The sequence below is a fragment of the Mus caroli genome, chromosome 10, assembly GCF_900094665.2.
Source record: "Mus caroli chromosome 10, CAROLI_EIJ_v1.1, whole genome shotgun sequence".
NCBI classification, from domain to species: Eukaryota; Metazoa; Chordata; class Mammalia; order Rodentia; family Muridae; genus Mus; species Mus caroli.
In genome coordinates, this window is record NC_034579.1 from 112,951,384 (window position 1) to 112,965,448 (window position 14,065).

The 14,065-nt window shown below is 44.0% G+C and overlaps 1 long non-coding RNA gene across 1 annotated transcript in view; it reads left to right on the forward strand.

Annotated features, from left to right (window-relative positions):
• Positions 1 to 8,672: 8,672 nt before the first annotated feature.
• LOC110303674 overlaps positions 8,673 to 14,065 on the forward strand; it is an 18,661-nt gene continuing 13,268 nt past the window's right edge. The window contains exon 1 of the long non-coding RNA XR_002378943.2: positions 8,673 to 8,712. This is a non-coding gene — a long non-coding RNA (uncharacterized LOC110303674). The remainder of the gene's footprint in view (positions 8,713 to 14,065) is intronic.

Below are 14,065 nucleotides of genomic sequence, written 5' to 3' on the forward strand. Positions count from 1 at the left end.
GCATGGGGTGGGGTGGACCGTTCAAACTCAGCAATAACAGAAGGGGAGCTTGTCGGGTCGGAGGCGGATGTGCCAAGAGCTGGAAGCGGAACTGTGTTTGAAGGAAGGACTTTGTTTCGGCGAATGGTTGTTACCAAACCTTGAGAAGAGGGATGATGTCCTGCATTTAACCTAAAATGATATTCTGTTAAAACCTGGAAGTGAACTCCCAGAATAAAAAAAGGATGTGACCAATTTTTAGCACATATGTGATTGGAAACGATGAAGTAAAGGCACTCAACTTAAGACATTGCTGTGGATCACAGAGGAAATCAACTTCCAAGCAAAAGCAATTTTAATATGTGCCCCCTACCCCACCCCAAGGCATGCTTCCAAATCAGTGTTTAAGCCATAGGCCCTTCGCTTTATCCTGAAATGATACTCTCATTTGCATTACCTCCCTCTGGCAAGTTAGTTCTTACCGAGATGCTTTCAGGTCACCTTGTTCCCGCCTGGGTCCATGTTAACAATTTGGCCATTCTGCATTAAACACTAATTGACTTAGTGACATTTGATAGATTCATACTCACGCTCCACAGTTTAAATATCTTGTTAAAGTGTTGTTAATAATCTGTGGGTATATATTTCAAATAACTGTCATTAAATGCAGAATAACTGTCATTAAAGAGAGAGAATTAAATTTAATAGAGTAGTTACTATATACTTAAATACCAATGGGTGATTAGAAACAGATTTATCGGGGACTCGATCATGCCTGGGTAGATTCGTGCCTATTTAGCGAGGTCAGTCCGCTGTATCTTTTTCTATTTTAAATCAGATGGTGAGCAGGTGCTTAAGTTAGAGGTGCTTAAGGTGGTACAGCGCCAATTAACCAGTGTTCAAAACGTTGGAAGCCATTCCACTTCTTGGGGCAGTTCAAAAGTGTTCCTTCATCCCCCAGATATGGAAAAGATCGTCTCTGTGAAGTCACAGCAGGAGGAGGGGCAGAGAGATGGGAAATCCACCCCAGGCTGTTCATATTTCCCGCTCAGTAAAGTGGTCACCTGACCTTTTAAAACCGTCTGGGATGCTCTGGGTAGAATATCAAAGACCCGTACTTCCAACCACACCATTCAGAGATGTCAGTTTGATAAATTCAGACCATCGTGCTTTGGTTTTGTTTTATTTTGAAATAACAAGACATATCTCCCGAGCTATCTGGAGAGGTTGGTTTCTTTACATGGCTTTTGAGCTCAGCCCACTCTGAGTTTGAAGTATTTTGTTGAATCTCTTTGATCTTCTATTTGACTTCTGCTTCATGGTGGGGGGGGGGGACCAAAAAACTGCTCATAAACCTTCCAAGGAAGGCTTTTTGACTTTCAGCTTTATTTAAGAATTATAAACAGTGGACAGGTCTATAGCAGCATGATTTTAAGAGCACTTAGGACCCGAATGCTAATTTATTTCCTCACCACCGAAAAAGAGACTTGTTTGGTTTAAAAAAAAAAAAAGTTTCGGAGAGTTCAGCTTCGCTCAGTGAAAAAGAATGCTACTTTTAAGTGGCTAAACGTATTGCCTTTCTTCTCTTTCTTTCCTTTTTTTTTTTTTTTTCCTTTAAATATTAAGATCTCTAGAGTAGCAATTTCCTCAAAGATGTTATGTACCAGGATTGGTATGACATTTGAAATGGCTTCAAGAGAGCCCGGCTACCCTTGACATGCTGGCAAACACTTCACAGATGTGCTTCTTGTGGCTGCCACACCGAGAGAGAACACAGGAGCGCTGACTGCAAACAAGCATCTCCATGTGTCAGTGTGAGGGAGAGGAGGCCTGAGGTGCTAACCACCTCCATCCCAGTGCATCCCAGCTGTACGAGAGCCCCTCCTCGGATCTTGGCATCCACAGCTGATATCACATTAGTGGATGGATGCTCGTTCGTGTGATTTCCCATAACAACAACACACAAGCCAATAAGGAGCATGAAAACACTTTGGCAGCCGACTCTCGTGACTCCCAAGCAAACGGGTGCAAGACTGCATGCTTCCTCTCTAATAGTACATACAGGCTTTGGAAGTAGTCCTGAGCTGGCAAACGCGTCTCGAGGGCTCAGTCAGTTATATCGAGGGGGTGGGGGTGGGGAATCACTTAATTTTATGTAGAAACTCAGATGACAATATCTAAGATCAGGTCACACTGTATTTCCTCCAGAAATATCAATTAAAAGTAATAGTGTTCTTTTTTTTTTTTTTTTTTTTTTTTTTTTTTTTTTTTCGTGTTTTTTTTTTTATTATGTTTTTTTTTAAAAAAAAAAAAAAAAAAAAAAAAAAAAGGCCATTGAGCCCAGCAAGATGGCTGAGCAGGCGACACAAACCTGACCACCTGAGTTTGAGTCCCAGAACACGTGTGAAGGTTGAAGGAGAAGAGACCTGACCCCTGAGTTGCCCTCTGACCCCTAGGACCCGCCCTCTGACCTCCATGATGCCCACCTGCACACCGTGGCACGTGAATTGCCCACACCTTCCTTCCTTCAGGTTTCTTTTAAACATAAAACAATGGTTTGAAACATCAGGCTAACCCGAAGAACTGATCGGAAGAACACCGGAAGCATCCGACCAATTGCTGACGTTGCTTTTTTGTTCTACGGAATCGTTTCACCGGCCAGTGGTGGGCACTGCAGGCAAGCAGGGTGAGCGAACTGGGCGCAAGGAAGTTGTCGGTGAAGCCTGGATCCGTGAGTATTAAGATGCCCTGTGTTAAGGTGGATTCTCAGCTTTAGACTCCCTTTCCCACATTTGACCTCCCTCACCCCATCCTTTCTCAGCAGAAAACCTGAAGGGCTGAATTTCCTCTGGACCTCCCCTTTGACCCTCCGGACTTGAAAGCCTACCTCAGACTTCCACAGCTCCTGGCCCTTGTCCATGCTTCCTGTTGCTTGCGTCTGCTTTGTCTCAGGTCTTCATAGTTGTGTGTACAGCACCGTAATCCTACTCCAATTCCTGATTTCTCCCTTAGCCTAGCAGGTTTGGGCTGTGGATCTTTGACCTTGAACGGTAGCCAGACACACACAGCACTGCACTGGGTGAGACGGGAGGCCCTGGCCTTGCAGCTGGACTAGTCTAAACAAGTCAATACTTGCCTGACTTCTGTGATTGTATTTGGTTTTCCTTGTGGTGGAATTATGGGGTAGCTTAGCGTTGTTTTAAAAGTCATTAGTTGAGAAATGCTTATGAAAGAATAAAATCAATGACTTTGTATCTAAAAAAAAATAGATAGCAAAACACTAACAAACACTAAATAATTATAAACCCCAAATGGAAAGGTAGACCTGAAGCAAAGGGAAAACAGGGTGACCATCATACTGGGGTTCCTTTTTGTCTAGATGGCACATTTGTCTATTCTTTTTGATAATTCATTTATTAAAATATAAAAGCTTGGGGGTTGGAGAGATGGCTCAGCGGTTAGGAGCACTGACTGCTCTTCCAGAGGTCCTGCGTTCAATTCCCAGCAACCCCATGGTGGCTCACAACCATCTGTAGTGGGATCTGATGCCCTCNCCTGGTGTGCCTGAAGACAGCTACAGTGTGCTCATATACATGAAATAAATAAATAAATAAATAAATAAATAAATAAATAAATAAATAAAAATTTAAAATATAAAGGCCTAATTTCGAGGCAGTGGAATTTACCTTTTGAAGTATAAATTTTTTATGAGTTAGGTAAAATCTATGCTTTCTGGCAGTCACCTTGACCACTGAGTCATCATTTCAGACACTCTACCTCATATAACTCCCGCCTCACTTGAAATATAAAATAGTTCTATCGTGTCCCTCATCACTATGTCTCTTTGTAGTCAACCCCACCCCCACCCCCATCTCCAGCTTCAGGCTGTTCTATAAAATATGTGAGTGTTTCAACCACGTGCAGTTGTCCTGGGGTACTCATATAGGAAGTGCTAGAGGAGCCAACAGAAGGAAAAGCTGATGCTCTAGTGTAAACGTAACTTTTATTTGTCTGATACACCCTCTCCCTGCACTGATCTTAAATAGCTTTTCTCCTGAGACTTGGGTGTATTCTACTTTTGACTCATTCTGTCAAACCTTTCTCTGAGTCGTCACTTTTTCTTCCCCTCAAGTAGATGGCATTATTTGGGATTAAAGACATGTACTAAGGGTGTGTCTGAATTCCAGCCAATCACACAGACCTAGAAGGTCTTTGGATGTGATCAGAGCAACCATGTTGTTAAAATTCCTCTACACTCTGAGAACAAATGGGAAAGAAAATATTTTTCTCTGATCAAAGGGCATTATACCCTCTGCCAGCATGAGAGAAAGGCAGCCAGCTTATTAACGTGCAGGTAGAGTGAAATTGCAGTCCCCTTACATAGTTCTTAACAGTTTAGTTCTTTCTTTCCAACTACAGGCATTTGGCTGATTTTTGTGCCTTATTGCTTTGTCTAGGACAATCATGTTTTTAGTAGAAGTATTAAATGTGGGTGAGGCTAGAGATGTAGCTCGGTTGCTAATGGCCGACTGCGAGAGCTCGGTTGCTAATGGTCGACTGCGAGAACATGAACACCTGAACATGGTCCCTAGCACTCCTGTAAAACACTGGTGTGCTGTTGTCCCTCTAATGTCTTCAGTGTCCCCCAAAGTCTCGTGTACTGGATGTTTACACAACCAGCGCTGGGAGCCCATTCGTGTGTTGTGGGACTTTTTAAAGGATAGGGCTGGAAAAAACTTCAGGGCCCAACCTTCGAGTTTTTAAGTTCTGACATTACTAACTGTAGTTTTCTCAAAAATCTGTCTTTCCTTGCTAGGCTACTCGTTTCTGTTGCTAACATTTCCCTGTGTTGCTGACTTTGCTCCATGTCCTAGGTTGAACTAAAGTGCTCATGTGTAATCAATCCTTCAGATAAGTGATCGTTTTTACCACTTAACTTTTACATCTTCCTATTGCCTTTATTAATTTTGGTCCCTTTGAATCCAGTGCCTGAGGAATCTCTGTCCTTTTGGAAGCGCCATGTTGCCTTGCGTTCTCATGTTGCTTGCATCTCGGTGTTGCAACGGGTTAAACCTGTTGGTTTGGATTTCTCTTATAATTCATCGTGGGCACATTTTTAAATTAAAAAGATACACTTATTGATTTTGTGTGTCTGAGTGTTTTGCCTGTGTGTATGTAGGTGGAACACTTGTATGCCTGGTGTCTACAGATGTCAAAAGAAGGCATTGGGTCCCCTGGAACTGGAAGTATATATTTTTTGAACCATCATGTTGGTTCTGGGAACTGAATTCTGAATTCAGTTCTTTTAACCACTGAGTAGCTTTAATATCTAGCTTTTATTAGCTTCATACAAATCATTATGGAGTTTCTTTCTTCTCTAGCCTCCAGAACTGTAAGGACTTACCGGAAGATAGATATATCTTGGAAAGTTTGGTCAGCTCCTTTGGCTCTTTAAACCACATTGACAATAGTTTAAGATCCTTTGTTTTATCTCTCCTTCTGTCTCCCTTCTTCTTCCTCTTTTGAAGAGTTCTACCACCTTGCTGCCACACTCTCTTTGTTCTTTCATGGGAACTAAGTAGTTCAGGTTGCTCTGGAATTTTTCATCCCTCTGCCTCAGCTTCCTGGAATAACTAAGATTGTAAGTCTATATAACCAGGCTGAGCTAATGATTTATATTTGTGATTTTTGTCTATCTTTTGTGAGCTTAGTAATTCTTCTTGATTGAGTAAGCTTCAAAAATTTGTATTTGACTCAGGGTATTCAACATGAAGATAATAGACCACCCAATCACATGCCCATTCTATTGGTGTTCTTAGTGTGTGAGATATTAAAAAGCACAAAGAGTGTTGGGCAACTGACGAATAGGTACATTCCATTTTAGGGGTACACCTGTGATGACACACGTCCTTCAACAAATTCACATTTCCTCATCCTTCCCAAACAGTTCTACCAACTAGAGACTAGACATTCACAGAGATGTGCCTATGGGAGCCATTCTCATTCAAGCCACCACAGCTGGTATGAATAATTAAGACAAATAGTAACATTCCCTTTTTAAGAATATACGCAAACTTGGGAAGCGATACATACAAATGACAAAGTAGTTGTTGTTTGAACTATGAAAGCGTATCAATGAATCGGACACTTGAAAAATGTACACTCACTTCTACGTATATATAAATAGTATGCTCCATAATATAACAGTAAACAATCAAAAGTTTTTCTATCACTTCCCAAGTCACAAGAAAAATACTCATTACTAATAAAGCTGGGAGCGGGGGAGGAGCATACCAAATGGTTTAGTGCCAAGCAGTCAGCCTTGAAAATGTACATGCCAGCAACATTGTAGAGGCTCTACAGGCTATATTTGGGAGTATATGTGTATATACATATATGCATGTAATAACAACTGATAAAAAGGGACTATAAATTTGAAGACGAGTGGGGAGTTGTCTTAGTTAGGATTTTACTGCTGTGAGCAGACACCATGACCAAGGCAACTCTTATAAGGACAACATTTAGTTGGGGCTGGCTGACATGACAGGTTTGGAAGTTCAGTCCATTATTATTGAGGCAGGAGCATGCCAGTGTCCAGGCAGGCATGGTGCAGGAGGAGCTAAGAGTTCTTCAGTTCTTCATCTGAAGGCCACTAGGAGAAGACTGATAGCTCTAGCATGGATTAAGTTAACACACTTATACTCAAGCAACCCCAACATACAACCACAGACAAGACATGCAGAGGAAGCAACCCCAACATACAACCACAGACAAGACATGCAGAGGAAAGCTACTCCCTGGCTTCTGTCTCCTTAGTGCTTACCGAGTAACCTGAGAATTACCCGACTGTAGCATTAAAATCTTCCGAGGATCACAAACAAAGGGATTCATAGGTAAAGTCAGTTTTTGACCTTTCTCGTGGAGTCTTGCACTTTCTCAGCGGTCTCTGAATGAACCTCGTGCATACCTAAAGTATAAGAGGAGTTTATTGGTTTGAATCACCTCAAGCCATTTAAGCCACTTCCCATGATACCTTGCTGCTAAGGTGTTCTACCTCACCACAGACTTAGAAACCATGGAGTCAGAGGACTGTGCGCAGAAAGCTCTGAAACCCAGGGTCAAAGGATTGTTCCTCCTTTAAGATGATTTTCTGAGGTTCTTTTGTAACCCTGATGCTGCTGCCTAACATGCAAAGGGGTGGAGAGGAAGGGGGAGAGGGAGATGGAAAGTGAGAAGGAGAGGAGGGAGATCTTAACGTCTTACAATTTGAAGACATCATGTTGATGTCCTTAGACCACCATGAGAACTGCTAATGTCTGCATCGAGAGAGCCAGGAAGCCTGTCGGCATGTGCAGGGCCAGAGTCGGTAGAGGATCGGTCCATTGAGGAGAGGAGGGCAGAAGGACCTTTCTCAGATGAGTTCTTATGGTCAGAGACTGAAGAGTTCTGCAAATGGCTATCTGCTATCTGGGGTGCCGGGAAGCCAGTTGTGTAGTCCTAAGAAAAGAGACTCCTCGAATCAAAGGAGAGAGACTGATGTCCCAGTTCTAGTCAGAGAGTCCTCCCCTTTTCCCCCCAGGGCCACCAGAGCAGATTAAAGTCTGATATCCAGAAATGAGAACTGCAGGAAGTGTGGCTCTCTGGAAAGAAAAGCAGGAAGGGGTGGGGGGACACTACGACAGAGTCACAGAGAGAGACAGAGACAGACAGACTGAGACAGAGACAGACAGAGAGACACAGGGAGAGAGAGACAGAGACACAGAGAGACAGAGAAAAAGAGATTGAGAGATAGATAGAGACAGACAAAGACAGACAGGGTGCAGGGTGTGTGTGTATGTGTTTGAGGAATGAAGTCCCCCTGTCTTTCACTCTTTCTCTTTATCTGGGATGCGGCCTACTCTACGTGCAACCCACTCTGTCAGGATGGGTCTTCCTCTCATTCTGCTGAGCCAGAGATCATAACTTGCTTCCCATTGTGAGGATGGTACTAACCATGACATCACTGATGTGTTTGGGGCCAAGTTCTCCTAGTCTGGGTCCTGATGGTTCTTTACCTTTAAGATTTGAGGGTGTCATGGATACCACAGGTTCAAAACCTCACTTGGGGTTTTCTTTTTACCAGTCAAGGGGCGACAGTGTACTGGCTGGTTTTGTGTGTCAACTTGACACAAGCTGGAATTATCACAGAGAAAGGAGCCTCCCTTGAGGAAATGCCTCCATGAGATCCAGCTGTAAGGCATTTTCTCAATTAGTGATTAAGGATGGGAGGGCCCACTGTGGGTGGTGTCATCCCTAGGCTGGTAGTCCTGGGTTCTATGAGAAAGCAGGCTGAGCAAGCCAGGGGAGGCAAGCCAGTAAGCAGCACCTTCCATGGCCTCTGCATCAGCTCCTGCTTCCTGCCCTGCTTAAGTTCCAGTCCTGACTTCCTTTGGTGATCAACAGCAATGTGAAAGTGTAAGCTGAATAAACCCTTTCCTCCCCAACTTGCTTCTTGGTCATGATGTTTTATCCAGGAATAGAAACCCTGTCCAAGACAAACTGGAAGTGCGGTATTCCTGTGACAACCTGACCATGTTTTGGGGAGGACCGTGGAAGGACTTTGGAATGACTTTGGAACTTTGAGCTAGAAGAGCCATTGGGTGTTAAGAGCTCTGTGGAATGTTCTGTAGGAGTACGGAAGATAATGTTGAGAACACTGCAAATGACGGAGGCTTGGCTTGTGAAATTTCAGAGGTAAGATTAAAGAGTCTTATCAGGGCTGTTGCTGTTTTGATTGTGAAGATTCTGTGGTTTTGGTCAGCTGGGGCTGAAGAATCAGCTGTGATTAACAAGATACCAGAGGTACTAAGGGGAAACCTTTGCATTAATGGGACGATTGATGCTGGTTAGCTGGAGCTAAGAAACTAGCAGTGATTAAGAAGAGACCAGCAGCACTAAGGTGAAATCATCTGGGAAGTGTTTTCTGAGAGCACAGAGAAGCTGTGTTCCAGAGGCAGCCACAGTTGTACCTCATGTTGGCAGCCAGACTTGGTAATGTGTAAGAGTCACCCGGGTGGTACTGGTTTTGAAACATGAAGGGGTAGCACCTGATGCTTGGCACTGTGAGAGGCCAGGAGAGGCCATTGGTGAAGGTGCAGCCTCTGTGGCAGTTGAAGGCCCAGGACTGAAGGGGTCATGCAGAGAAATTGAGGCTTAGCACCATGAAAAGAGCCTATGAGAGGCTGCAGCAGAAGATAGCAATGTTTTGGAGATGCTAGTACCATGAGATGACCACCAAGAACAGCAGCAGCAGTGGAGTACAGGCAGCTGGAGCCTAAAAGACAGTGTGTATGCTACAAAGGGCAGAGCTGGAGAAGTGACCCAAGCCCATGGAGGAGACCAGAAGATCATGAGTGGATCCCAGACAGTTAGAGTTTGCTTTTGCTTTTGAATTTATTTATTTATTTTATGTAGAAGAGTATAACAGTGTAACTCATAACTGATGGTTGTGAGCCATCATATGGTTGCTGGGAATTTGAACTCAGGACCTCTGTTCCCTCCGGTCCACCCCACTCGCTCTGGCCTAAAGATTTATTTATTATTATATCTAAGTACACTGTAGCTGTCTTCAGACACACCAGAAGAGGGCATCAGATCTCATTTCAGATAGTTGTGAGCTACCATGTGGTTGCTGGGATTTGAACTCAGGATCTTTGGAAGAGCAGTCAGTGCTCTTAATCACTGAGCCATCTCTCCAGCCCTTGATTTTGTTTTTGATTGTGACCGTGCCCTAATACTTTTCCCTCTTGAAGAAAAAGTATTTTAGTGGAGACCACAGTTAAGATTGTAAAAAGATTTTGAATTTCAAAAGAGGTTGGATATTTTAAGGAATTGAACTTTTAATATGTAAAGACTGTGGGACTTTTAAAGTTATTTAGATCTTGGGAATAATTAAGAAAGTAAGGGTTGAGGCTTAATAGTGATGTGCTTGTGTGTCTAGTTGAAGAGGGGTCAGTTGTACTAGCTGGTTTTGTGTATCAACTTGACACAAGCTGGAGTTATCACAGAGAAAGGAGCCTCCCTTGAGGAAATGCCTCCATGAGATCCAGCTGTAAGGCATTTTCTCTGTTGGTGATCAAGGGTGGGGAGGGCCCATTGTAGGTGGTGCCATCCCTGGGTTCGTAGTCCTGGGTTCTACGAGAAATCAGGCTGAGCAAACCAGGGGAAGCAAGCCAGTAAGCAGCACCCCTCCATGGGCTCTGCATCAGCTTCTGCCTCCAGGATGCTGCCCTGTTTGAGCTCCAGTCCTGACTTCCCTTGGTGATAAACAGCAATGTGGAATTGTAAGCTGAATAAACCCTTTCCTCCCCAGCTTGCCTCTTGGCCATGATGTTTTGTACAGGAATAGAAACCCTGACTAAAACATACAGTCTTGGATGAGAAATAAGAAAAGAACCTGAGCTCTCACAGCATCCCTGGTATCGATTTTACAAAGAGACTCTTTCTGCCACAGTGTTGCTTCTGTTCCCACAACTTAGGAGCCAGCAGGCAGGAGCTGCCTCGACTCACACCCAAGCCCCTGCATGCCACCGGCCTCACTCACAGCTCCTGTGGGCTTGTTTTTATTTTTGTTTTTTTAAACCAGGACGGTAAAGTTTCAAAACATACTCTCTGAGGCAAAATAGCGTCAGGAAAAGATTTGTGCTAACAGAGTCAGGCAGGTGGTGCAGCTCATTCAGACCTCTTACCCACAGCAGGATTTGAGAATTACCAAGGGTTGTTTTTTTTTTTTTTTTTTTTTTTTTTTTGAAAGAAAAGTGCACAACTTCATTCTTGTGGTTTTGCATCCCAATTTCAGACAGGCTTGGACAGATTCTCCCATCTATTCCTAAGTGATGGATCTGAACCGGGTTTCAGAACTTAAGAGGAGAAGAAAGACAAAGACAGCAGGCTAGGGAAGATGTGCCGCACCCCAGGGACCACCCAGACAGCCACAGGAAACTGTTGCCACTCACCTTTCAATCCTTTTCAGTTTGTGTCATTTCCAAGGAGGTTGGCGGCAGATTGTAGGAGGCTCCAGCCTGGGGCAGCTTTGGTACTGCAGTGAGTAGCATCCAGAACTGATCCAAACAAGCCCAGCCCTTTATGTTCTGAGTGTTCCTTGCAAAATCTGAGGCTGAGTATTTGAACAGTTCTCTCATTAGTCCATGCTGTCAGCCCTTTAAAGAGCTACTTAAGACAGGCTAACTGTAAAGGGTAGGGATTTATTGAGCTCACCTTTTGGAAGAATAAATTCTTGTTTTTTAATTGGATATTTTCTTTATTTACATTTCAAATGTTATCTCCTTTCCCATTCCTGCCCCCAGAGACTCCCATCCCATCCCCCTTCCTCCTGCTTCTATGAGGATGGACCTCCAATCCTCCCACCCCACCCCCACTCCCACCTCCCTGACCTCCCATTCCTCTACCCTAGGGCATAGAGCTTTCATGAGACCAAGGGCCTCTCCTCCCATTGATGCCCGAAAAGGCCATCCTCTGCTACATATGCTGCTGGAGCCATGTGTCCCTCTGTGTGTACTCTTTGGTTGGTGGTTTAGACCCTGGGAGCTCTGGTTGGTTGATATTGTTCTTCCTATGGGGTTGCAAATCCCTTCAGTTCCTTCAGTCCTTTAAGAGCACAATGCAGGTTCTGGTGAGGGTCCCCTTTGGTAGTGTCATGCATGGCAAGTGGCAGTGTGGGAAGAGGGGAGGGAACCCATGATTACAGACAGGCCAATGGGAATTCAGCTGAGTGATAACAACTGTAGAGTTTTCCAATAACTCTCTTGAGAGAACTACCGGAGACTCAGGAGAGAACTTTAGTCCTTTTTCAGGCCTGAGGACATCCCATTATCCAACCTCTTCAAGAGTCTGCATCCCCTTCCAATCCCATGGCCCTGGGCCAAGCTTCTAGCATGAACTGGGGCCCCACTGAAATATATCAGGTTTAAAACATGATGCGCATCAGACAGAAAGAAAAAAACCATGAGTCGGGTGCAGACAACGAGCAATCGGCCCAGAACAGGTTTAAAAGCAAGGTCAAGAAAAATGCTCAGAGTGTTTTGGAAGGAGACACAGATCACATTGGCAGTGTGGTGAGAGAAAAGGTCTACAGAGCCCAACAGAGAAGCAAATCTCAATGTCAGCGATGACACAGTTGTACACACACATGCATTAGGTCATATGGGAAAACACGGACATAACCCTGTTGTCAGAACAGTGTCTTGGGAAGGGCCAAAGGAGTAGCCTCAGCAGGCACAGATGCGTGAACACACTAGGTAGGGAGACAATTCTAGAGGGTGGCCATTGAGTCAGGACAAAGGAGGAGGACCCACTGACAGGCAGGTCTGTGATGGGACTTTGTCCTCACTGAGAAGGAGAAGGACTTGCTTTGAGTTTCATCAGAGAATGATTGGTGTGTTTGACCAGGGTGGCACTCATCCTTTTCGGGTTTCTTGGCCACATTGGTCTTCTCAAACACTCCAGGCATCCCCCCCACCCCCTGTCTCATCTGCACTTCACACATGTCAGATGCTGACACTCTGATCTTTCTCCAATCCCTCCCTGCACCAATATTAGCTTATTTAAAATGATTTCCCTTCCCTTCCATATAGCAGAACCCATCCCCCCATGAAGCTTTTGTAGAGGTTGATTGATTTATCTTACTAGTTTACTGGTGTGTGCATGTGTGTGTGTGTACACGTATGTGTGTGCGCGCACGCACATATATAATGCATATGCAACGACACTCACAGAGATGACTTTCAGGAGTTCATTCTTGCCTCTCACTCTGTTAGAGCTGAGTGTTTCTTGTTGAGCCCACTGTGCTTCGTATTACAGGCTGCCCGGCCTGACCATCTCTGGAGCTAGTCTCCTGTCTCCACTTCCCAATAGGGAGTGGGGTTATAGACATAAGCCACCATGTGTAGCTTTTTTTTTCCCCATTATAGGGTTAGGATTCACCATTTAGCTTGTGCATTTTTGACCACTGAGACATATGGCTTCCTTTACCTGTAGCTTTTTGTTATTGTGATTATTCCTACAGACATCTTAGCTTCTAGAAGCTTCTAACTTCTAGTATTAGAAAAGGCTCATTATGTCTGATAGCCCCCACATGCTAGTGTTTAGGTAAACAAAAATTTACTTTTCCCACAACATAACCAATTGGTTCATCAGTTCATGGTTATTATTTATGCCACAGAAGAAGAAGTAGTAATTTTTTTTTGTTTTATGAGACAGGGTTTCTCTGTGTAGCCCTGGCTGCCTTAGAACTCCCTCTGTAGACCAGGCTGGCCTTGAACTCACAGAGATCTGTCTGCCCTGCCTCCTGAGTGGAACGCTGGGATTAAAGGTATACTACCTCCTTAGCCAAGGGAGAAGCACCCTTTAACACAGATTCTCACGTCACTGCCACAGTGTGAAGGACAGTCTTTTGTGCACTGGCCCTTAAAGCTTCTGCCTGAAAATGACACACAAAATTCAACACCTCAGTCATTGGTCATAACAAGTCATGTTTAATGCCACAGAGGAAAAGCCATGTCACCACACACCCAGTAGACAGGCCCAGAGACATGTGGCAACTACAGCAAGCTGGGCATAGTACAATAGATAGATTATATAGTTATTTCATTATTTGTCTCCCTCCCCAGAATACACAATGACTTTTTGTGTTTCCTACAGTTTTCCTATGCTGGGAGTGTGTTTGCTGTGCAGTCCGTGGTATGCAGTAAGCACTTAATAAATACGTGTTGAATGATTGAACACACATCTGAGCACTCTCTCCAGACCGTAACTCCTCCAGGGCATACACAGTGCTCATTTATCTTGGTTTCACCTTTCATTTCTGGACAGCGTCTTGGACCTAAGCATTCATTAAACATCATCTCAATGGAAAAACAAGCCAGGGCGGAGGAACACACTTCCTTATTTTTCAGAACTCTAGAATATTTTCCAGTTCAGAGAATACTGGAAACAAAGTAGAATAGTGAAGGGAGACAGGAATGCAAAGGAAAGAAAGAAAGAAAGAAAGAAAGAAAGAAAGAAAGAAAGAAAGAAAGAAAGAAAGAAA